We start from the raw sequence: 24,835 nt of genomic DNA on the forward strand, positions 1-24,835 counted from the left end.
GTAATTGATTTTATTAATAAAATGTATATCGACGGATGATCAAACTCGATAGATAGTGATCATCCGTCAAGATGTAAATTTTGACTTAACCAAAATTTCATCCAAGACTGTAAAACCAATTAAATTTCTGGCTTCATTACAACTTGCAAATTATCTGACTCACTTACCAACCTTGAAAAGGTGGATTCATCCAGTGGCTTGGTAAATATATCTGCAAGTTGCTTTTCACTTGGAACAAAATGTAGTTCCACAGTACCATTCATTACATGTTCCCTTATGAAGTGGTACTTGATGTCTATGTGCTTTGTTCTTGAATGTTGCACTGGATTTTCAGTGATGGCAATTGCACTTGTGTTATCACAGAAAATGGGAATTCTTTCCACTTGCAGATCATAGTCTAGCAATTGGTTTTTCATCCACAAAATATGTTCACAGCAACTGCCAGCAGTAATATATTCAGCTTCAGCTGTAGAAGTAGAAACTGAATTTTGCTTTTTACTGAACCAGGACACAAGCTTGTTTCCTAGAAATTGACAGGTTCCTATTGTTCTTTTTCTATTAATTCTATAGCCTGCATAATCTGCATCTGAATAACCAATTAGATCAAAACCAGAATCTCTAGGGTACCAAATGCCAAGTTTTGGTGTTCCCTTTAGACATCTGAAAATTCTCTTAATAGCTACTAAGTGAGATTCTCTAGGATCAGCCTGAAATCTAGAACACAAACATGTAGCAAACATTATATCTGGCCTACTAGCTGTTAAGTACAGAAGTGAGCCAACCATGCCCCTATAACTTGAAATATCCACAGACTTTTCATTAGTGTTTAATTCAAGCTTAGTTGCAGTGGCCATGGGAGTTTTTGCAGATGTGCAATCCATTGGATCAAACTTCTTTAAAAGATCATAAATATATTTAGTTTGACTGATGAATATTCCATCACTAACTTGCTTAACTTGCAAACCAAGAAAGTAAGTTAGTTCTCCCATCATACTCATTTCATACTTACTTTGCATCAATTTGGCAAACTTTTTGCAAACTTTTTCATCTGTAGAGCCAAAAATAATATCATCTACATAAATTTGAACAAGTATACTAGTGCCATTAACATTTCTAAAGGAAAGAGTTTTGTCTACAGTACCTCTAGTGAAGTGATTCTCTAAAAGAATCTCTGACAAAGTGTCATACCAGGCTCTAGGTGCTTGCTTCAGTCAATAAAGTGCTTTCAAAAGATAGTAAACATATTCTGGAAAGTTTGGATCTTCAAAACCAGGAGACTGACTGACATAGACTTCCTCCTCCAAATCTCCATTCAGAAAGACACTTTTGACATCCATTTGATAGACTTTGAAATTGGCATGGGCTGCATAGGCTAAGAAGATTCTGATGGCTTCAAGTCTTGCAACAGGAGCAAATGTTTCATCAAAATCTATTCCTTCTTGTTGACAATAGCCCTTAGCAACCAATCTAGCTTTCTTCCTGACTACTATGCCATTTTCATCCATCTTGTTTCTGAATACCCATTTGGTGTCTATTGGATTCTTTTCTTTAGGCTTGGGTACCAGCTTCCATACCTTATTCCTCTCAAATTGGTTTAGTTCCTCCTGCATAGCTAAAATCTAATCAGGATCCAACAAAGCTTCTTCTACCTTCTTTGGTTCTTCCTTCGAAAGAAAGCTGCCGCATAGACATTCTTCTTGAGTTGTTCTCCTTATTTGAACTCTAGAAGATACATCACCAATGATGAGCTCAAAGGGGTGATCCTTTGTCCATTTCCTTTGTTGAGGTAGATTAGCTCTAGATGAAGAGGCCTCATTGTTGTCTTGATGTGTAATTGAGTTTTGATTGTTAGAAACTCCCCCTGAGTTAATGGATCTTTGATTTGGGAAATGGGAGCTTTCTATAAGTGATCTATTCTGACTTCCAGCTTCTTTTGAAGACCCGACGGATGGTGAATTTTGAGTACCGACGGATGAGGCTGGTTGTCTCCCGACGGATAAAGCAGAATGTCTCCCAACGGATGAAGCATTATGCAACTCGACAGATGTTGAATTTTGTGCTTGATTGGTAGTGGATTTTTCTGCATTATCCTTTGATACTGTTTCTTGATCACTTTCACCATCACTGTCATCACTAACCATCTCCACATTGTCAAATTTGAGGCTCTCATGGTAATCTCCATCTTGCAGTCCTTCAATCTTTTTATCATCAAACACAACATATATTGATTCCACAACAATGTTCGTTCTTAGATTGTAGACTCTATATGCTTTACCAACAGCATATCCAACAAAAATTCCTTCATCTACTTTACCATCAAACTTCCCATTCTGATCAGTTTGATTTCTCAAGATATAACATTTGCAGCCAAAGACATGAAGAAAATTTAGAGTTGGCTTCTTGTTCTTAAACAATTGATAGGGAGTCATGCATTTTGCTTGATTAACCAGAGAAATATTCTGAGTGTAGCATGCAGTATTTACCGCTTCAGCCCAGAAATATGTTGGTAACTTAGACTCTTCAAGCATTGTCCTTGCAGCTTCAATAAGTGATCTGTTCTTCCTTTCTACTACTTGTTGTGGAGTTCTTTCTGCTGAAAACTCATGCAAAATCCCATTTTCTTCATAAAATGCTCTCATGACAGAATTCTTGAACTCAGTTCCATTGTCACTCCTAATTCTTCTAACTTTGAAATCAGGATGATTATTGACTTGCCTTATGTGATTGATGATGATTTCACTAGCCTCATCTTTAGACTTTAGGAAATATGTCCAAGAGAACTTTGAGAAATCATCTACAATTACTAGGCAAAATCTTTTCCTTGAGATGGACAAGACATTGACTGGTCCAAACAAATCCATGTGTAGCAGTTGCAGAGGTTCTTCAATTATTAAATCAAGCTTCTTTCTGAATGATGCTTTAATTTGCTTTCCCTTCTGGAAAGCATCACACAGTCCATCTTTTGAAAACTCCACTTGAGGAATGCCTCTAACCAGTTCTTTCTTTACTAGTTCATTCATGGTCTTGAAGTTTAGATGGGATAACTTCTAGTGCCATAGCCAACTTTCATCTTGACTTGCTTTACTGAGAAGACAAGTAACAGATTCTTCATTTGATGAGTTGAAGTCAGCTAGGTACACATTTCCTTTTCTCACACCAGTGAGAACCACTTTGTTGCTCCTTTTGTTAGTTACAACACAGGCTTCTGAGTTGAAGGTTACTGAGTTAACCTTGTCACAAAACTAGCTGATACTCAACAAATTATGCTTGAGACCATCCACTAAGAAAACTTCCACAATGATGACATTGTCTTTTGAAATCAAGCCATATCCCACAGTATAACCCTTGCTGTCATCTCCAAAAGTAATACTTGGGTCAGCTCTCTCCTTGAACTCTGTGAGCAAGGTAGAATCACCAGTCATGTGTCTTGAACAACCACTATCCAAGCACCATAGATTCTTTTTATTTCCCTGCACACATCAAAATCAAATCAAGTTGATTTTGGTACCCAAGTTTCCTTGGGTCCTGCCTTGTTACCTTTCTTTTTCTTTTTCTTAGGTTTGATCTCATTTGACTTGGGGATATCAGATTAATCCTTAGTCATTTGAGTTGGACCTTTGAAACCATTCATTACAGTAGAATTATCATGCATATTTTTATTAACAGGGAATGACATGCTATTAGTAAACATGTTATTCTAGTAAGGCATGCTAAATGGCATTTGTGGCATACTAAATGCAACATAATAAGGATAAGGTGCAAATGGCATATTAGCAAACTGTGCATTCATATTCTGTGTAGACATATAATTCATAGGCATAGAAGGCATGGCATTCATGTTGGGAAAATGAGGTGGTGGCACAGATATGGAAGTAGGCATGACAGTTTTGCAATTAACAGACAAATGACTTACACTACCACATTTGACACAGATTTTTCTTGGAGCATATTTATCAGGTGTGTAGTTGTTATGCTTGTTAATTCCTACTTTACCATTTCTATTATTTTTCCTTTTGGCCTCTGTTTTAACCTCAATCTTTTCCAGTCTGTCACTCAATTACTTGACAGTCATATGACCAACATTAGCCTTTTTCTCCTTCTTCACTTGATTGGATTCTCCCGGAACAAAATTCTTGGAAACTGATCCATATTTCTCATTTAACTTGACAAGTTTGGCTTTACTCACAGGCTTGCTCACAGTCGACGGATGAAGATTTATATCACTCGACGGATAACCCTTTTTGTTATCCGACGGATGATCCTCATCATCCGTCGAGTCTACATCTATTAGCAATCCTTCAACCAAATTGGATTCTAGCTTCTCCTTATTCTTCTTCTAGCATGCATCACAAAAGGACTCAATACCTTGAACTTTGGTGATTTGAGCATGAACATCTCTAGATGTTTTCCATGCCTTAATCACCTCCCGTTCTCGTTCAAGCTGTTTCTTCAAGATCTCTTCTTTCTTCAAGGACTCAGTTAATTCATCCTTAGCAATTTTACACTCAATTCTTAATTTTTCAAATTCAATGAACTGAGACTCTAGCACATTATTCCTCTCACTTAAAAACAAATTATTTTCTTTGATTTTAGTATTTTCCTTAGTCAGAGACTTAAGTGTAACACGCAAATGATATAGTTCTGTAGACATGTCATTTATGGCATCATTACACTCAGCTTTAGATAAATGTGCAAGGTTAGTGGTGATTACCTGATTACTTGAAGAACTTGTCTCTATTTCATCAGACTTGGCCATTAGGGCTAGATTGACATAGCTGACATCCTCATCCTCATCCAGACCATCTGCTGCCCAATCATTTTCTTGTGTAATGAAAGCCCTTTCCTTTTGTTTGAGCAACTCAAAGTATTTCTGTTTATAATCCACAGGCTCAAACTTCTTTTTGCTGGAATCTGACTTTCTACACTCACTGGAAAAGTGCCCTTCTAAGCCACATTTGAAACATTTGAAGCTTGGAAAATCTTCTGGAAAGAAATGCTAGATGTTCATCAATATCTTCCATGTCATCTTGGCTCAAAGATTCTTCATTTTCTGCTACCAGCCCTTTGCCCTTGTTTTCACAGACCTTTGAAGTTGATTCAACAGCTTCCATCTTCATCTCCTTCTCTTTATCTAACTCAGCAACTAGTGCAATGGATCTTCCTTTCTTCTTTCCTCTCTCCATCCTCTCATCTTGCTCTATTTCATGCTCATAAGTTTTCAGGATGCCATACAGTCTCTCAAAAGTAAACTCCTTGTAATCTTGAGAGTTTCTTAATGAGACTGTCATAGGTTTCCATTCATTTGGAAGAGATCTAAGGAATTTAAAATTGGGGTCTTTTTTCTGAGAGACCCTTCCATGCAACTTCAGAGCATTTAGTAGTTTTTGAAATCTACTAAAAATGTCAGTGATAGACTCACTTTCTTCACTATGAAAGTGCTCATATTGCTAAATTAGCAGCTGCATTTATTTTCCCTGACTTGTTCAGTGCCATCACAGATAATCTGTATTGTATCCCAAACTTTCTTGGCAATTTTGCAATTGATGATGTTGTCAAACATATCAACTCCATTGAACAAGATACTCATGGCCTTCTTATCTTTCCTGACTTGTTTAATATCAGGATCAGACCATTCATGCCTTGGCTTGGGGACATATAGCTCATTTCCAGTTGCAGCTCTCATTGGCACATGAGGGCCTCTTTCTATGCAATCTACATAGGCTTCATCTTGAGAAAGTAAATGAAGATGCATCTTTACCTTCCAATGATGGTAATTATCTTTATCCAGAAAAGGAATCTTGACTCCAACATCCTTCTTGTTCATTTTGTTGTTTATTGTGATCTTTAAACTTTTTGTTTATCAAGAGCTTGCTCTGATACCAATTGTTAGTCCCTAGCAATGCAACAAAAATTACAGAAGGGGGGTTGAATGGAATTCTTGAAACTTTTTCTTGGTTTAAAAGTGTTCTAAATTAAAATATATATATCTGTGTTAATTGATTTGCAAAGTGCAGAATAATAACTTGGAATGAATCAAAACACAAGTAATTAAAAACCAAAGTCTTTAAAAACTTTCTGGTGAATTTGAAAGTATCCACCAGAGATATATATTATATTAAGAGAACTCTGTGTAGCAATATTTGCTCACAGCTGCTTACAAATATAAACAACTAAGTTTATAGAGAAATGCTAGGAATGCAGCTTACAAATGTTTATGTGAGAATTTTCTTGCTTAGTGTTCTAGTTGTTCTATGTGCCACTTCTTGGTTTATATATGACCAATATTACAAACTAATAAGACAAGATAATAAAACAAAACCTATCAAGTCTAATACTATGCTGCTTCATTACTCTATTCCAACATCTTTGAATATCTTCATAATAGCATAGAAATGGTAATGCTTCTTTGTTCTCTAAAACCCAGTTGAATAGGCTTCCACATTCCATTTGCATACACTCGATGCATGTGACTGTGTTGTCATTGTCAACAGATGTTTGAATTCTTTATCCGTCGGGTTCATGATCATCCATCAAGTTTCCTAGTTGATCATCCGTCGAGTGGGATTGTTGTTTATCCGTCGGGTAGCAATCTGGCACTTGACTTCATTTCATTTACACAGAATTATAAGATATCATCTATGTACAATTAATCAACCTATTCTGCATATCTAATTTAAGTCAACATGACTTGAGTACTAATACAAAATCTAAACAATGTGTATGCAGAAATGTGATACAGACTTATTGTTACACAAGCTACTCACTCGATGGATAATACATCATCATCCGTCGGGACTATATTGAGTCATCTGTCGGGACTATAATCCTTATCCGTCGAGTGCTACATTTTTCACCAAGTAAAATCTACCAAGGTGTTTTGTTAATGAAATCATCAAGTACACAACATATCCACAACACATGTTATCGATATAATCAGAAAGGATATTTGGCCAATGAATGTAAAGTGTAAAAACCCGGGGTAACATGCTACAAGTGCGGGAAAATTGGACATATCGCCAAGGAGTGCAGGTCAACCGGATTAATCAAAAGCATGATGAATATAGCAAGCACTAGCACTGCAGCACCACCAGAAATGTACCTCCACCATCTGCAGTGACTTCATAAGCATCAGCAAGGACTTTTATTCTGAAGATGAAGGATGCTGTTCAAAATTCTGAGGTGATAGCAGGTAAGCTTTCGATAAACAATATTGAAGCTAAAGTATTGATTGATTCAGGAGCTACAAAGTCTTTTATATCAGAAACTTTTGCTAATAGACTAAACTGTGATAAGAAGGATATGAGTAAAGCAATGAGCATAGTAATTGCCAATCAAGAAAAGATACCTGTGAGTCAGTTTTGCCCTCAATGTGAGATTGACATCTCCAGGCATAAGTTTTCAGTCGACTTGATACTTTTCAAGTTATGGGAGTTTGATAAAATACTAGGAATGGATTGGTTAGGAAAGAATAATGCTCAGATAGATTGTAGATCTAAGAAGGTCTATCTTTGAGCAAAGAATGGGAGTAAGGTAATCTTTGAGCAAAGAATGAGAGTAAAGTAATGTTTAAGGGCCAGAAGCAAGAGCAACTATTTCTCACCGCTATTCAAGCCATCAAGCTACTTAGGAAAGGATATGAAGCATATTTAGCCTATGTAGTAGATTCAGAGAAGGAAGTTCCTATTATGGAGGATATTCCAGTAGTGAGAGAGTTCCCCGATGTGTTTCTAGAAGAATTACCAGGACTACCGCTAGATCAACAGATTGAGTTTGAGATTAATCTTGCCCCAAGCAATGAACCCGTTTTGAAGGCACCTTATAGAATGGCACCAGCAGAGATGAAGGAGTTAGCGAGTCAGATACAAGAACTTTTGGATAAAGGAGTCATAAGGCCAAGTACGTCGCCATAGGGAGCGCTAGTTCTTTTGGTAAAGAAGAAAGACAGAAGCATGAGACCCTGTATTGATTACCAGGAGTTGAACAAAATAACGATTAAGAATCGGTATCCGTTGCCAAGAATAGACGATTTATTTGACCAACTGAAAGGAGCAAAGTAATTTTCGAAGATTGATTTGAGGTCGGGATACCACCAATTAAAGATTAAACCAGAAGACATCCCGAAGATGGTATTTAGGATGAGATATGGATATTATGAGTTTTTAGTAATGCCTTTCGGATTAACAAATGCCTCTGCAGCTTTTATGGACTTGATGAATCGCGTTTTCAGGAAATACTTGGACCAGTTTGTTATGGTATTCATTGATGATATTTTAATATATTCGAAGACGGAAGAAGAGCACGAGAAACTCTTGTGGATTGTTTTGGAGATTCTTAGACACAAGAAGTTGTATGCAAAGTTCTCAAAGTGTGAGTTTTGGTTAAAAGAAGTTCAATTTTTAGGGCATATAATTAGAAGCGAAGGAATTAGGGTGGACCCCGCAAAGATCGAAGCAATTATGAGTTGGGAGAGACCAAAGACTCCTATGGAAGTAAGAAGCTTTCTAGGATTGGTTGGATACTACAGAAGGTTCGTAAAGGATTTCTCAAAGATCGTTGCGCCGCTGACCAAGTTGACAAGGAAAAATCATAAGTTTGAATGCAATGCGGAATGTGAAGAAAGCTTTCAAGAGTTAAAGCATAAATTGATTACCGCGCCAGTATTTGTACTACCCAACGATAAAGGAGATTTTGTGATATATAGAGATGCTTCGCATAAAGGACTAGGCTGTGTGCTAATGCAACATAATAAGGTGATTGCATATGCATCACGGCAGCTTAAACCTCATGAATTGAAATACATAACCCATGATCTGGAATTGGCAGCCATAGTGTTCGCACTCAAGATATGGAGACATTACCTGTACGGGGAGAAGTGTGAAATCTATAGGATCATAAAAGCCTGAAGTATATATTCACCCAGAAGGAACTCAACATGAGACAACGGAGATGGTTGGAGCTGATCAAGGATTACGACTGTTCGATACATTACCATTCAGGAAAGGCGAATTTAGTAGCCGATGCCTTGAGTAGGAAGAAAAGATTGAATACGATAACCATGCCAAGGGAATTATCTAAGGAGATTGAAAGATTTAAGTTAGAACTTTGTATTTATGGGACGTCTAAAGAGTTTTGTCACATTATGACTATTCAGCCAGAACTATTGCAGAAGATAAAGAAATGCCAAGAAGAAGTGATGAGTCAATAGAATAATCAACTAACAAGGGAAGAGATATGTACGAAGAAGGATGAGCAAGGGATATTAAGATTTGCATCAAGGATTTGGATCCCTCAAACGATTAAATCAAAGAACGAGATACTACAGGAAGCACACAACTCAAAATTTTCAATTCACCCGGGGAGCAAAAAGATGTATCAAAATTTGAAAAAGAAATTTTGGTGGCCAAAGATGAAAAGAGAAATTGCAGAATGGGTCTCCAAGTGTTACACTTGTCAAAGAGTAAAAGTGGAACATCAAAGACCGAGCGGACTGATTCAGCCATTGAAGATTCCTGAGTGGAAATGGGAGAATATTGCCTTGGACTTCATAGTAGGTTTGCCTCGAACAAAATCCGGACACGACGCCATATGGGTTATAGTTGATCGCCTTACGGAATTGGCACATTTCTTACCCATCAATGAGAAGACTTCATTGGATAAGTTGGTTCATATATACATGCGCAAAATTGTGTTACGACACGTACCGGTATCGATAGTTTCAGATCGAGATCCGCGATTCAATTCGAGATTTTGGAGACAATTTCAGGAAAGTTTGGGCACAAAGCTAAATATGATCACTGTATATCATCCTCAGATGGACGATCAGAGTGAACGAACTATACAAACAATTGAAGACATGTTGCGCAGCTGTGCAATCGATTTTGCTGGAAGTTGGGATGATCACTTACCACTCGTAGAGTTCTCGTACAACAACAGTTACCACTTCAGCATCAGAATGCCTCCATATGAAGCCTTATACAGAAGAAAGTGCAGATCTCCGACAAATTGTGACGAGGTAGGAGAAGGAAAAATTCTCGGCCTTAAATTGGTTCAGCAAATGAAGGAAACAGTCACCTTAATTCAGAAGAGACTAATTGCTGCCTAAGACAGACAAAGGATGCGGCGCCCTCCAAACCTGGGTCAGAAGTTTGGAGTCCATATACACACATAACTTATTTATAACCTGCTTATAACAATAATTAAGATAATAATAATATGCAGTGACCCTACTTACCAACTACCACGGACCGCAAAAGGTTAAAGTATGCACACAAGCCACACACATACACTTGTATTACAAACGCCCAAATCCCAACTATTCAAACTTACAACTGAATATTAAACATTATTACAAACTTCTTAAACTTAAACTATTCCAAAAGCTATCAACTAGCTTAACTCGATCAACCTGGACCCCTAGCTATCGTACTGCATTGGGGATCCTCGCTACCAACAGGTTCCTTCTTAACTGGAAAAGAACATAAACAACATTGCACAAATGAGCTAACTAGCTCATCAAGTTACATTGACAATACTGAGAATAATGATCATCAAGTGAAAAGAGTTAAGGTATCAAGTGAACAATGATTAATGATTTAGAATTGGATATTATATTTTTATTTTAAAAACCAAGGTTAGGCTGCTGATCAGTCACGCAATAACCCCGAGCAAGGCACACAACTCTGCTCTAATTACTGGATCCAAGGCACACATTGGCCTAACTTGACCACCAATCTGGTCTGACCACGAATCTGGTCCATAATTTTATAAAACAATCCAATTCTAACATAATAACATAATAAACAATAAAAGGCAATAAATAAAATCATAAGCATCATTGGATGTCCAATAATAAGATGGTTTCAATCTTCACAAATGAAATATGGCTATCAAAAGGTTAAAGAAATGGATAACAAAAAAATCAAAGTTTCCAGGTTATAAGGATTTGGTCTTTCAGAGCGTAAGGTACAATGGTTTAAATATATAAGCAATCTGATTCAGTGTTTGGTATTTAGTTTGCATGTATTTGTAGAGTAGTATCGTATATCTGTGGTTCGTATTCGGAGATTTAACAATCAATAGTTCAGAAAGAATAAGGTTTACGGCTCAAAGATCAATAGCTGGAATCAAGGTTTAGGGTTCAGTGCTTCAAAACACTGGCAATATAAAACAGGACTATTAATTATCTATAATATGTCTCGAGAAAGTTTAGAACACTTGCCTGGTACTAGCTTGCTATACTTCACCAATTTCCACTCACAATTCTCCTACTCCTCGACTATCTGTTTCCTTTTCCTATGCCTTGTCGCTTCTGCTCACTTATCATAAGTATCTATCAATACTCAACTCATATGATTCTATTCAGTATAGACTTCTATCTACCCTTCGTTTTACCCAAATCCGACTAACGGATTGAAAGTCATGCTAAAAACAAGTAAACACTGAACATATAGACCAACAGTCAAATAAACAAGTCACATATAGCGCATAGCATGTCAAACAATCAATGAAATTTCATTTATAAGGAAATCTCGGGTCTTGAACAGTCTTTCGGGTATTTAATATGATTTTTAAAATATTTTTCGGAGTCAAAACGGGTTGTTGTGTCAATTTTAAAGCAATAGACAGGGTTCGGTTGGCCAAATCTGGCTTCAAAATAATTTTATAATAATTATCGAGCCTTGAAAATAATTTAAAATAATATTTTAAAGCTCAAAACTATTTTTCGGAATTTTTAAATCATTAATAAATAATTAAATCTAATTAAATAATTAATTAAAATCAATTAATAATTAATTAAATCAATTAATCAATTAATTTTTGAATTAATTGACCAATTAACTAATTAATTATTAACTAAAATTAATTAACTAATTAACTCAGATTTATTATTGAATTAAAAATAATATTTGGAATTAAAATAATAATTTTTGGAATTTTCAGTAATTAAAAACGAATTTTTATAATTAAAATAGATAAGAAATATAATTTTTAAATAATTTATAAACATGAATCCCTTATTTGCAAAATTTACAAACTACAGGGACCAAACTGCATCGTTCTTAAAAGTATGGGTACTAAACTGTAATTTTCACAGGGTTTGCCAGAAAATACCCCTGTCTCGCCGGAGAAGACGATCCAGGGATGCTCAGGCCACCACCACCTCCAGATCACATCTACACAACACCAGGAACACAACCATGCCATCAATTCATTCTAATAATCCCTGAGTTGGCCGGAAATTGGCCGAGAAGTTCGCCGGTTTCCGGCGAGCTCGACGTAAACTTCAAATGACAACTCCCTCCTCTACAGACCTCGTCGATTTGCAAGACTTATACGAATCGATTGCAAATTTCATAAGGAACAGAACCCATCCCTCTAGAACATCAATCTATCCCAAAATAAGAAACTCCCAAATTCAATCAAGAACATTCAAACGAATTATAAACCCTAATTTCAAAATTCGAAAATCAAATTCAATTTTGAACATGTTATTGAACTCCAAATCAGTCATATGACATATCAAAATCATCAGGAAAACAAACTCTACAACATGCAAGCATCAAATCATTCAAACAATCATCCGAACAAAAATTCATATTTTTAATCAAAATAATTCGAAAATAAATAAAAATATATAGAATCAACCTTTGATTCTGCAGTAAAACGAGTTCTGGAATCTGGTAGAACACTTCAAAACCTCTGTTTTGGTTACAAGAGCTTCCCGAGCAGATTTCAATAACACCTTGATTTTGCAGTTTGATTCTCAGAAAGGTTTATGAATATATGTATTTTCTCTATAAAATTATATAATTACTGTTTGCAAATGATTTTCGGTACGAAATAAAATACGGTAAAGGCTATTTCTAATTACGGAAAATTAGTATCTCGTTGGATCATTCCGGATATAAAATAGTACATTTATTTATAAAAACAGATCCAAACGATACCGGTTTTCGGGATAATTATCCAAATCAGTACAATTTGTACTGCGGTCTTGGTCTCAGCGCCTGATTACACGTATTACGAGGTGATAATTATAAAATTTTAATAAAAAGATCCCGTTTATAAAAAATACGAGTTTTATTGATTTACCGAAACGAATTTTGTATCGAAAATATGGTGCCGGGACCCGCACAGGACAAACCGTACGCCAGATCGGAAAAGTCGAAAAATGGAAAATGCTCGGAATATTGAAATTAGTTAAGAAAGAGTTTTCGGAAGAGTTTCGGGTTATAAAAACGTAAAAACGGGTGAAGTCGGCTAGTTCCCGAATAAATTAAATAGTTTATAAATACTCGGAAAAAGAATTTATAAAATCCATAAAGTTCCTATAAAATCATTAATCAACATAAAAATAAATAGGAAGATATGACAATAATCTATATTTTTTATTTTGGACATATACAAATTAAAATACTCAATTTATATTATTTTTAAACATCCAAACACATATACTAGTTAACAAACAATTCACAGAATAAATACTGAACATGCATAATATTTATTTATTTGCAAAAATAATTACACGATATATCCCAGATATTACATCCTTCCCCCTTAAAAGGATTCTGTCCTCAGAATCTCCTAAGAAAGAAAATGAGGGTACTTTTCTCTCATATCACTTTCTAACTCCCAGGTTGACTCTTCAACCTTTGGGTTTCTCCACAGTACTCTGACTAACTTTACCACTTTATTTCTTAACACTTTCTCTCTTTCTTCTAGAATCTCTATCGGACTCTCTACATACGACAAATCTGCTTGAAGCTCTATTGGCTCATATTCGATTACATGCCTGGAGTCTGGATTATACTTCTTAAGCATCGATACGTGAAAAACATTGCGAATATGTTCCATTTGCGGGGGTAACGCCAACTCGTAAGCTACTTTGCCAACACGCTTTAGAATTTCAAAAGGTCCAACATATCTAGGGCTTAGTTTTCCTTTCTTCCCAAATCTTGTCAATCCTTTCCACGGCGATACTTTCAGTAATACCAGATTTCCTTCTTCGAATTCCATATCTTTCCTTGGTTGATCTGCATACTTCCTTTGATGGTCTTGTGCTGCCATCTATCTTTTTTGAATAATTTCAATAACTTCCTTTGTCTGCTGCACCAATTCAGGTCCAAGTATTTTGCGTTCTCCTACTTCGTCCCAATATACAGGAGATTGACATTTGCATCCATAAAGAGCTTCATAGGGTGGCATCCCAATACTGGCATGATAACTGTTGTTGTAAGCAAATTCTACCAAGGGTAAATGCTCATCCCAACTTCCTTTGAAATCAATAGCACAAACACATAACATGTCTTCGATTGTCTGGATTGTTCTTTCACTCTGGTCGTCCGTCTGTGGATAGTAAGCCGTACTCATGTTTAATCTTGTTCCCAAACATTCTTGAAAACTCTTCTTAAATCTTGAATTAAATCTTGGACCTCGATCGGATACAATAGACATAGGAACTCCATGACGAATTACGATTTCTTTCAGGTACATATGGACTAACTTATCTAGTGAAAATCTTTTATTTATAGGCAGAAAATGAGCTGATTTAGTAAGTCTGTCCACTATAACCCAAATGGCATCATGATTAGCTTTCGTCCTTGGTAATCCAACTATGAAATCCATGTCAATATGCTCCCACTTCCACTCTGGAATCTCTAATGGCTGCAATAATCCACTTGGTCTCTGATGCTCTGCTTTAACTCTCTGACATGTATAACATCTGCTAACCCATTCCGCAATCTCCCTCTTCATATCTGGCCACCAATAATTTTCCTTTAAATCTCTGTACATCTTGGTACTCCTTAGATGGATTGAATACCTTGAGTTATGAGCTTCCTGTAAAATTTCATTCTTCAACTCCGTCACTGGTGGAATCCAAATTCTAGAAGAAAACCTAAGAATACCTTGATCATCCTTTTGCGTGCACAATTCCTCACTACCAAACGGTTAATGTCCTGATCCATTACCTCTTCTTGACACTTCCTTATCTTTTCTTATAACTCCGGCTGGAAAGCCATACTATACACTTTTGCTTTATCAGGCTTGCAAACTCTAATCTCCAATTCCAGTTTCTAAAATTCCTTGTATATCTCTTCGGGTACTGATAACACATTCAACTTTTCTTTCCAACTTAACGCATCCGCCACAACGTTTGCTTTACCGGGATGATAGTTAATCGTGCAGTCATAATCCTTAATCAACTCTAACCATCTTCTTTGTCTCATATTAAGCTCCTTCTGTGTGAATATGTACTTCAAGCTTTTGTGATCCGTATAAATCTTGCATTTTTCTCCATATAGATAATGTCTCCAAATATTCAAAGTGAATACTATAGCTGCTAGCTCCAAATCATGAGTAGGATATTTTTGTTCGTGTGGTTTCAATTGCCTTGACACATACGCAATAACCTTATCGTGCTGCATCAGAACGCATCCGAGTCCTTTATGAAAAGCATCACTATAGATTATGAAATTTCCTTGATCGTCTCGAAGTGACAAAACAGGTGCCGTGATTAATCTTCGCTTCAATTCTTGAAAACTTTCTTCACATTTTATCGTTCCATATAACCTTTTCATTCTTCCGTGTAAGCTTTGTCAATGGTGTTGCAATCCTTGAGAAATTTTGAACAAATCGGCGATAATATTCCGCTAATCCCAAGAAACTTCTTACCTCTGTTGGTGTTCTCGGTCTTTCCCAATTTGTAATTGCTTCAAACTTTGCTGGGTCCACTTTGTTCCCTTCATTACTGACTATGTGTCCTAAGAACTGGACTTCCTGTAACCAAAACTCACATTTCGAGAATTTGGCATATAACTTCTTTTTCCTTAAAATCTCCAAAGCTGTTCTCAAATGTTCTGCATGATCCTATCCTGTCTTTGAATAAATCAAAATATGATTTATAAACACAATAATAAAATTGTCCAGGTATTCCTTGAAAATTCTGTTCATCAGGTCCATGAATGCTGCCGGGGCATTGGTCAATCCAAATGACATCACTAAGAATTCATAATATCCGTACCCCATTCTGAAAGCTGGCTTTGGTATATCCTCTGGCTTGATCTTTAGTTGGTGATATCCCGATCTCAAATCGATCTTGGAGAAGTACTTGGTTCCTTTTAATTGGTCGAACAAATCATCAATCCTTGGCAATGGATACTTGTTCTTGATTGTAAGCTTGTTGAGATCTCGATAGTCGATGCACAGTCTCATGCTCCCATCCTTCTTTTTGACAAATAGTACCGGTGTACCCCACGGGGATACGCGGGGTCTGATTACTCCTTTCTCTAACAACTCTTGCAATTGCTTTGCTAGTTCCTTCATCTCAACGGGCGCCATTCTATACGAGGCCTTGGATACTGGTTCCGTTCCAGGTGCTAAGTCGATCGCAAACTCAATTTCTCTGTCTGGAGGAAGTCCTGGTAACTCATCGGGAAACACGTTTAGAAATTTATTGACTACTGGAATATCTTCAAGTTTTGCTGGTTCCTGACTTCTATCAATCACATATGCAACGAAATGCTCGCATCCCTGTCGTAGTAACCTTTTAGCTTGAATCATTGTTAAGAACTTTTTTACTTGCTTCTGGCCCTTAAACGTTACTATCCTTTCGTCTGGCGTCTTCACCATTACCTTCTTATTTCGACAATCTATCTGGGCATCGTGCTTAGCTAACCAATCTATTCCTAAAATAACATCAAACTCTCCTAACTTAAATGGTATCAAATCCACACAAAACTTATTACCAGAAATCTCAATCTCACAATTCCCACAAACTTGATTAACAAATATACATTCTTGATTTGCTAATTCCACAGTCATTATTTCATTTAAATACTCAACTGGACAATTTAACTTATTAACAAAATCTTATGAAATAAATGATCGAGTTGCCCCCGAATCTATTAACACTTTGGCACATAAAGAATTCACATTAAGCGTACCTACCACGACATCAGTATCCTGGATAACATCCTTCACAAATATATCAAAAACTCTAGCCCTTAAAGTCTTATTTACTGTTGGAGTAGATCCCATTATCCTCAATGCATTACTGACTGGGGCTGGTGTCTTGCAATCCTTGGCTATATATCCTGGCTTCCCACATTTAAAGCATGTAAATCCAATAGCTGGAACCTTAACAACTGGATTTCGGGTAGGCTGATCCTTGTTTACTGGTTCTCTCGCTGGATGATTGCGGCATTCCCTCGAATAGTGCCCTTCCTGATTACACTTAAAACAAACCACGTTCAACTTATTACAAACTCCTCCATGCTTCTTCCCACATAACTGACAATCTGGAAAAGTTAGCCTCAACTGATTCGGCTGATTCAAATTGACTGGACGCTCGCCCTGGCCTCCATCGCCTGCATTTTGCTTCTTGAAATTAAAATTTCTCCCTGGCTGAAACTTGCCCTTCTTAAAATTTGGAAACTTCCCTGGTTGTGACTGTCCTTCATTTCCTTCAAACTTCCTCTTCTTACTTTTCTTTTCTTTCTGTGACATCTCACTCTCAGTTTCTGCAATCATGGCCTTCTGTACAACTCCTACATAGGTATCCATTTCGAATATGGCTACCTTCCCTCTAATCCATGGCTTCAGTCCTTGCTGGAATCTCCTGGCCTTCTTCCTATCAGTATCTATATATGATGGCACATACCTTGACAATTCTTCAAACTTACTCTCATAATCAGCTACCGACATATTTTCTTGCTTTAACTCTAAAAACTTCAGCTCTATCTGATTCTGAACAAACTGGGGAAAATACTTTTCTAAAAACAATTCTTTGAACCTCTCCCAAGTAATAACACATGTACCTTCCAATGTCTTCACAGTCTCCCACCAATAGGTGGCCTCATTCTTCAAATAATAACTTGCAAACTCCACCTTCTATTCTTCCTTCACTTTAACTAAAGCAAATGACTTCTCTATTTCCTTTAACCAAACATTCGCTTCAATCGGATCCAAGGAACCCTTGAATTCTAGTGGGTTTACCGCCTGAAAAGTTTTGAAAGTTACCTGGGGACTGGTTTGTCTTTGTTGTTGTTGAGTCAGGTGAACTGTTTATTGAGCCAAGATTTGAAGAATCTGGGCTATTGCTGGGTCTATGGGTCCTGGATTTGCATTCTGGTTGGTATCATCTTGGTTTTTGTTGTTGGTTTCTTCATTCTGGGTGTTGGTGCGGGTATTTCTTCTGGGAGGCATTTTCTGTAAAGAATCAAACAACTTATTTAGCCTTTAAATCAAATCCTTTGCATAAAAGAAAAGTTTTGTAAAATAGAAATATCTCTTTTTGAAAACAGTTGTAACAGTTGAACTAAGTAAATTGCATGCTTCTTTACACAATATAAACAGTTAAGGGAATAGGGTATATGGTATCACATGGGTATAACTGGTGCAATAAATAAGGTAAAATAAAACAGGTGCAGTAATGTAAATGACAATGCTGGAAAGGAAAAGGTACTGATATATATAGATCAAAAGTTTTAGGTAGTACAAGCGTTAAAATGCTTCGGAAGTAAAAGCAAAAGGGTACAACAAACCTACTCACTAGTCAGCAGATCTAGTCTATAAATACAACCCAAAAGTCTATTGATACATACTACACACTACTGTACATACTAAACAACCACAACAATACTGCTCAGCATCTCCATCTATGGATCTAACTCCAAGGAAACTCCGGTCCGCCTAGCCTCTCAAGATCCTCCATCACCTCACTAGCCCATCCCATAAATGCATCAGGGCCTCGGCCAGGTAATGTAGCTCCATGTAGCCTAGCCTCAAGAATCCTGTGTGTTACATGGATCTCCTCTCGACGCTCCCTCGCACCACGATTAACATATGTAGTCCTGATGATATGCTGGAGCTCTCAGATCTGTGCCAACAAGGAATCACGCTCCAATAGAAGAGCCTCATATCGGTAATAAGGAACAGGATGCAATGTAGATTGGAATGGTGCACCCCCAACTGAATGCCTAGTGGAATCTGAATCAGCTGGTGGGGGTCCTCTGATAGGTGGCCTCAAGCCTGGGGGTGGAATAGCCTGCAGTGGTACGGGCTGCAATACAAGTGGAGGTAAAATAGCCAACACTGGTGGAGCAATATGACGTGAATCTGAAGATGGTCCTCCAACTGAAGGCTCTAAGTGATCAGCTGGTACGGGGATGAAAGAGTCGGCTAACGCTGCTATCTGAAATAATATTGCAATATAAGAATCTCAAACCACAACGCGAATTATAATAATACCTGTTATACCGTCGGACTCAACCTCTCGACGTTCTATTTTTTTCTACTTCTTACTTCTAATCCTAACCCTCTACCCATTCCCGTCAACCTAGGCTTGTGTCAGTGACTTTTAACCTGTAGCTCTGATACCAAACCTGTGGCGCCCTCCAAACCTGGCTCAGAAGTTTGGGGTCCACACACACACCTTATTTATAACCTGCTTATAACAATAATAAAGATAATAATAATATACAGTGACCCTACTTACCAACTACCATGGACCGCAATAGGTTAAAGTATGAACACAAGCCATACACATACACTTATATTACAAATGCCCAAATCCCAACTATTCAAACTTACTACTGAATATTATACATTATTATAAACTTCATAAACTTAAACTCTTCCAAAAGCTGTCAGCTAGCTTAACTCGATCTACCTGGACCCCTAGCTCTCGCACTGCATCGGGGATCCTCGCTATCAACAGGTTCCTTCTTAACTGGAAAAGAACATAAACAACATCGCACAAATGAGCTAACTAGCTCAACAAGTTACATTGACAAGACTGAGAATAATGATCATCAAGTGAAAAGAGTTAAGGTATCAAGTGAACAATGATTAATGATTTAGAATTGGATATTATATTTTTATTTTAAAACCAAGGTTAGGCTATTGATCAGTCACGCACTAACCCCGAGCAAGGCACACTGCTCTGCTCTAATTACTGGATCCAAGGCACACATTGGCCTAACTTGACCAGCAATCTGGTCTGACCACGAATCTGGTCCATAATTTTATAAAACAATCTAATTCTAACATAATAACAGAATAAACAATGCAAGGCAATAAATAAAATCATAAGCAACATTGGATGTCCAATAATAAGATGGTTTCAATCTTCACAAATGAAATATGGTTATCAAATGGTTAAAGAAATGGATAACAAAAGAATCAAAGTTTCCAGGTTATAAGGATTTGGTCTTTTAGAGCGTAAGGTAAAATGGTTTAAATATATAAGCAATCTGATTCAGTGTTTGGTATTTAGTTTGCATGTATTTATGGAGTAGTATCGTATATCTGTGGTTCGTATTCAGGGATTTAACAATCAATGGTTCAGAAAGAATAAGGTTTACGGCTCAAAGATCAATAGCTGGAATCAATGTTTAGGTTTCAGTGCTTCAAAGCACTGGCAATATAAAACAAGACTATTAATTATCTACAATACGTCTCGAGAAAGTTTAGAACACTTGCCTGGTACTAGCTTGCTATACTTCACCAATTTTCACTCACAATTCTCCTACTCCTCGACCATCTGTTTCCCTTTTCTACGCCTTGCCTCTTCTGCTCACATACCATAAGTATCTATCAATACTCAACTCATATGATTCTATTCAGTATACACTTCTATCTACCCTTCATTTTACCCAAATCCGACTAACGGATTGAAAGTCATGCTAAAAACAAGTAAACACTGAACATATAGACCGATAGTCAAAAAAACAAGTCACATATAGCACATAGCACGTCAAACAATTAATGAAATTTCATTTATAAGGAAATCTTGGGTCTTGAACAGTCTTTCGGGTATTTAATATGATTTTTAAAACATTTTTGGAAGTCAAAACGGGTCGTTGGGTCAATTTTAAAGCAATAGACAGGGTTCGCTTGGCCAAATATGGCTTCAAAATAATTTTATAATAATTATCGAGCCCTAAAAATAATTTAAAATAATATTTTAAATCTCAAAACTATTTTTCGATATTTTTAAATCATAATTAAATAATTAAATCTAATTAATAATTAATTAATATCAATTAATAATTAATTAAATCAATTAATCAATTAATATTCGAATTAATTGACCAATTAACTAATTAATTATTAACTAAAATAATTAACTAATTAATTCAAATTTATTTTTGAATTAAAAATAAATTTTTGGAATTAAAATAATAATTTTTGGAATTTTCAGTAATTAAAAACGAATTTTTATAATTAAAATAAACAAGATATATAATTTTTAAATAATTTATAAACAAGAATCCCTTATTTACAAAATTTACAAACTACAGGGACCAAACTGCATCATTCTTAAAAGTATTGGTACTAAATTGTAATTTTCACAGGGTTCGCCAGAATACACCCCTATCTCGCCGGAGAAGACGATCCAGGGATGCTCAGGCCACCACCACCTCTAAATCATATCTACACAACACGAGGAACACAACCATGCCATCAATTCATTCTAATAATCCCCGAGTTGGCCGAAAATTGGCCGAGAAGTTCGCCGGTTTCCGGGGAGCTCGACGTAAACTTCAAATGACAACTCCCTCCTCTACAGACCTCGTCGATTTGCAAGACTTATACGAATCGATTGCAAATTTCATAAGGAACACAACCCACCCCTCTAGAACATCTATCCCGAAATAAGAAACTCCCAAATTCAATCAAGAACATTCAAACGAATTATAAACCTTAATTTCAAAATTCGAAAATCAAACTCAATTTTGAACATGTTATTGAACTCTAAATCAGTCATATGACATATCAAAATCATCAGGAAACCAAGATCTACAACATACAAGCATCAAATCATTCAAACAATCATCCGAACAAAAATTCGTATTTTTAATCAAAATAATAAGAAAATAAATAAAAATATATAAAATCAACCTTTGATTATGCAGTAAAACGAGTTCTGTAATTTGGTAGAACACTTCAAAACCTCCGTTTTGGTTACTAGAGCTTCCCGAGCAGATTTTAATAACACCTTGATTTTGTAGTTTGATTCTCAGAAATGTTTATGAATATATGTATTTTCTCTGTAAAATTATATAATTACTGTTTATAAATGATTTTCGTACGAAATAAAATACGGTAAAGGCTATTTATAATTACGGAAAATTAGTATCCCGTTGGATCATTTCGGATATAAGATAGTACGTTTATTTATAAAAAAAGATCCAAACGGTACCGGTTTTCGGGATAATTATCCAAATTAGTACAATTTATATTGTGTTCTTGGTCTCAGCGCCTGGTTACACGTATTACGAGGTGATAATTATAATAGTTTAATAAAAGATCCTGTTTATCAAAAATACGAGTTTTATTGATTTACCGAAATGAATTTTGTATCGAAAATATTACGCCGGGACCCGCAAAGGACAAACCGTATGCTGGATCGAAAAATTCGAAACATGGAAAATGCTCGGAATATTGCAATTAGGTTAGGAAAGGGTTTTCGGAAGAGTTTCGGGTTATAAAAACGTAAAAACAGGTGAAGCCGGCTGGTTCCCGATTAAATTAAATAGTTTATAAATACTCAGAAAAAGAATTTATAAAATCTATAAATTTCCTATAAAATCATAAATCAACATAAAAATAAATAGGAAGATATGATAATTATCTATATTTTATTTTGGACATATAAAAATTAAAATACTCAATTTATATTATTTTTAAACATTCAAACACATATACCACTTAACAAATAATTTACAGAATAAATACTAAACATGCATAATATTTATTTATTTGCAAAAATATTTACACGATATATCCCAGATATTACAAAGGAAGTACACTAATCTTGCCCGAAAGGATGTGAGTTTCCAAATGGGTGAAGCTGTATTGCTGAAAGTATCACCATGGAAGGGTCTGACTCGATTTGGGAAAAGGGGAAATTGGCACCGCGTTATATTGATCCTTTTGAAATTCTAAATCAAGTAGGAAAAGTAGCCTATGAGTTGGCTCTACCGCCTCAATATCAGCATGTTCATAATATATTCCACGTGTATTTGCTCAAAAAGTATAATCGGGATGTCAATCAAGTGGTAGAGTATGAACCGCTAGAAATTTAGAAAAATTTGTCTTACGTGGAGCAACCTGTCAAGATACTCGACTGGCAAGAGAGGAGTCTTAAAAATAAGTCAGTAAAAATGATAAAAGTGCTTTCGAGGAATCCCAAGGTCGAAGAATCGACATGGGAGCTAGAGTCTGATATGCGTAATCGGTATCCTCACTTATTCTCCTAGATTCTGAGGACAGAATCCTTTAAGGGGGAGAGGATGTTACAACCGGTATATTCTTAGTTGAATTATGTGAATATATGATTATACATATATCAAGAGCGAGTCAATTATGTGCTTGTATGAGTCGTAAGGGTCATATTTTATGAGTTGTAAATTAAATATTTATTTGGAAAATTTTAAGAAAAGCAATGCCTTTATTTGAGTAATTTGTGGTATATTATTAAAGATATTAGTTTATGAAAATTCTTTATATAAAAACTTGTTTGCTTTAAATTTTTGAAAGTGATCTCAAAAAGTTTCTAAAATCCTAAACTATTTTATGGTGTGACTTTTGTGATTTATAGATTTATATTTTTATTTATAAAATACTTTCTCTAAAATGATAATTGATTAATTAGATTAATAATTTGCCATTTACCATGATAACCTTGCATGCAAAAATCCACTCAATTGTAGGGAGGGGTATTGTTGTCAAATCCAACCCCACTAACTTACCTTTAACTAGTCAATTCCTAAGTGGCCCTTGCATGCAAACCTTGTTAGTTTTAAAAGAGGGATAAAAAGGTAAGTTCTTATTCCACTATCATCAAAACCACCACCATATATATCATCACCTTGGGTCATTTTCACCACTTACACACACCATCTCACCCTCCCCCCTCCTTTTTTTTTCTCTCTCGGCCGAAGCCAAGCCCCCTGTACATTTTCTTTCATCTTTTCTTCAAAACTTCTTGCAAGAAGTCATCCTCTATATAACGTCCGGGAAATATTATGTAATTATTTTATCAATAAATAATTATTATGTGATTTTTTATGTGAATTTTTGGTGAATTATTTGATGATTGATATTAATATTTGGGTGTTTATCTCTGATAAAATTAGGCTATTTTAATCTTTAATTATCCATAATAAAATATAGCTAGTTTTGGTATTTTTCTGCTAATTTTTGGATTATTATTTGATTTTATAAGAATTTATAGAATTATTAATGATTATTTGACGTAATTATATTACTTTTTAGAATCAGAAATTGTTACACTTCAACTATTTTTGCGTTTATACAACCCGAAACTCTTCTGAAAACTCCTTCCAAACCTAATCTGATAATTCTGAACACTTTTCATGTTTTGACTTTTTCGATCCAGGGTGTGGTTTGATCCGTACGAGTCCCGGCGTAAAATTTTCGATACGCTAATCATTTTATATATCGATAAGAATCCATATTCTCAAAAGGCGAGACATCATTATCTTATTTTTTTATAAAGTGTTTTATAAGAGGCTCTGTTTTGATAATTATCCAAATCGGGTATTAAAATTGTATTGTTATGTAGTTACTTAGCGGCTAAGTAACCTATTTTTGGATCCGATATATATAAATGTAATTATTGAATTATTAAATAAATAAAATATGTGATGGGTCTGTCGACAATGTGTTACTGTATTATTAATTGTTTGTGATTTGTTGGACACGAAGATTATTTTTATAATTAATTATTGAACTGTATGGCATTATTTTGTTCTTAAAATGATTTTAGTGAATATTTATTCTTATAAATGCTAAAATTATCTCTATG

This window comes from Apium graveolens, chromosome 8, assembly GCF_009905375.1.
Source record: "Apium graveolens cultivar Ventura chromosome 8, ASM990537v1, whole genome shotgun sequence".
In the NCBI taxonomy this organism is placed as follows: Eukaryota; Viridiplantae; Streptophyta; class Magnoliopsida; order Apiales; family Apiaceae; genus Apium; species Apium graveolens.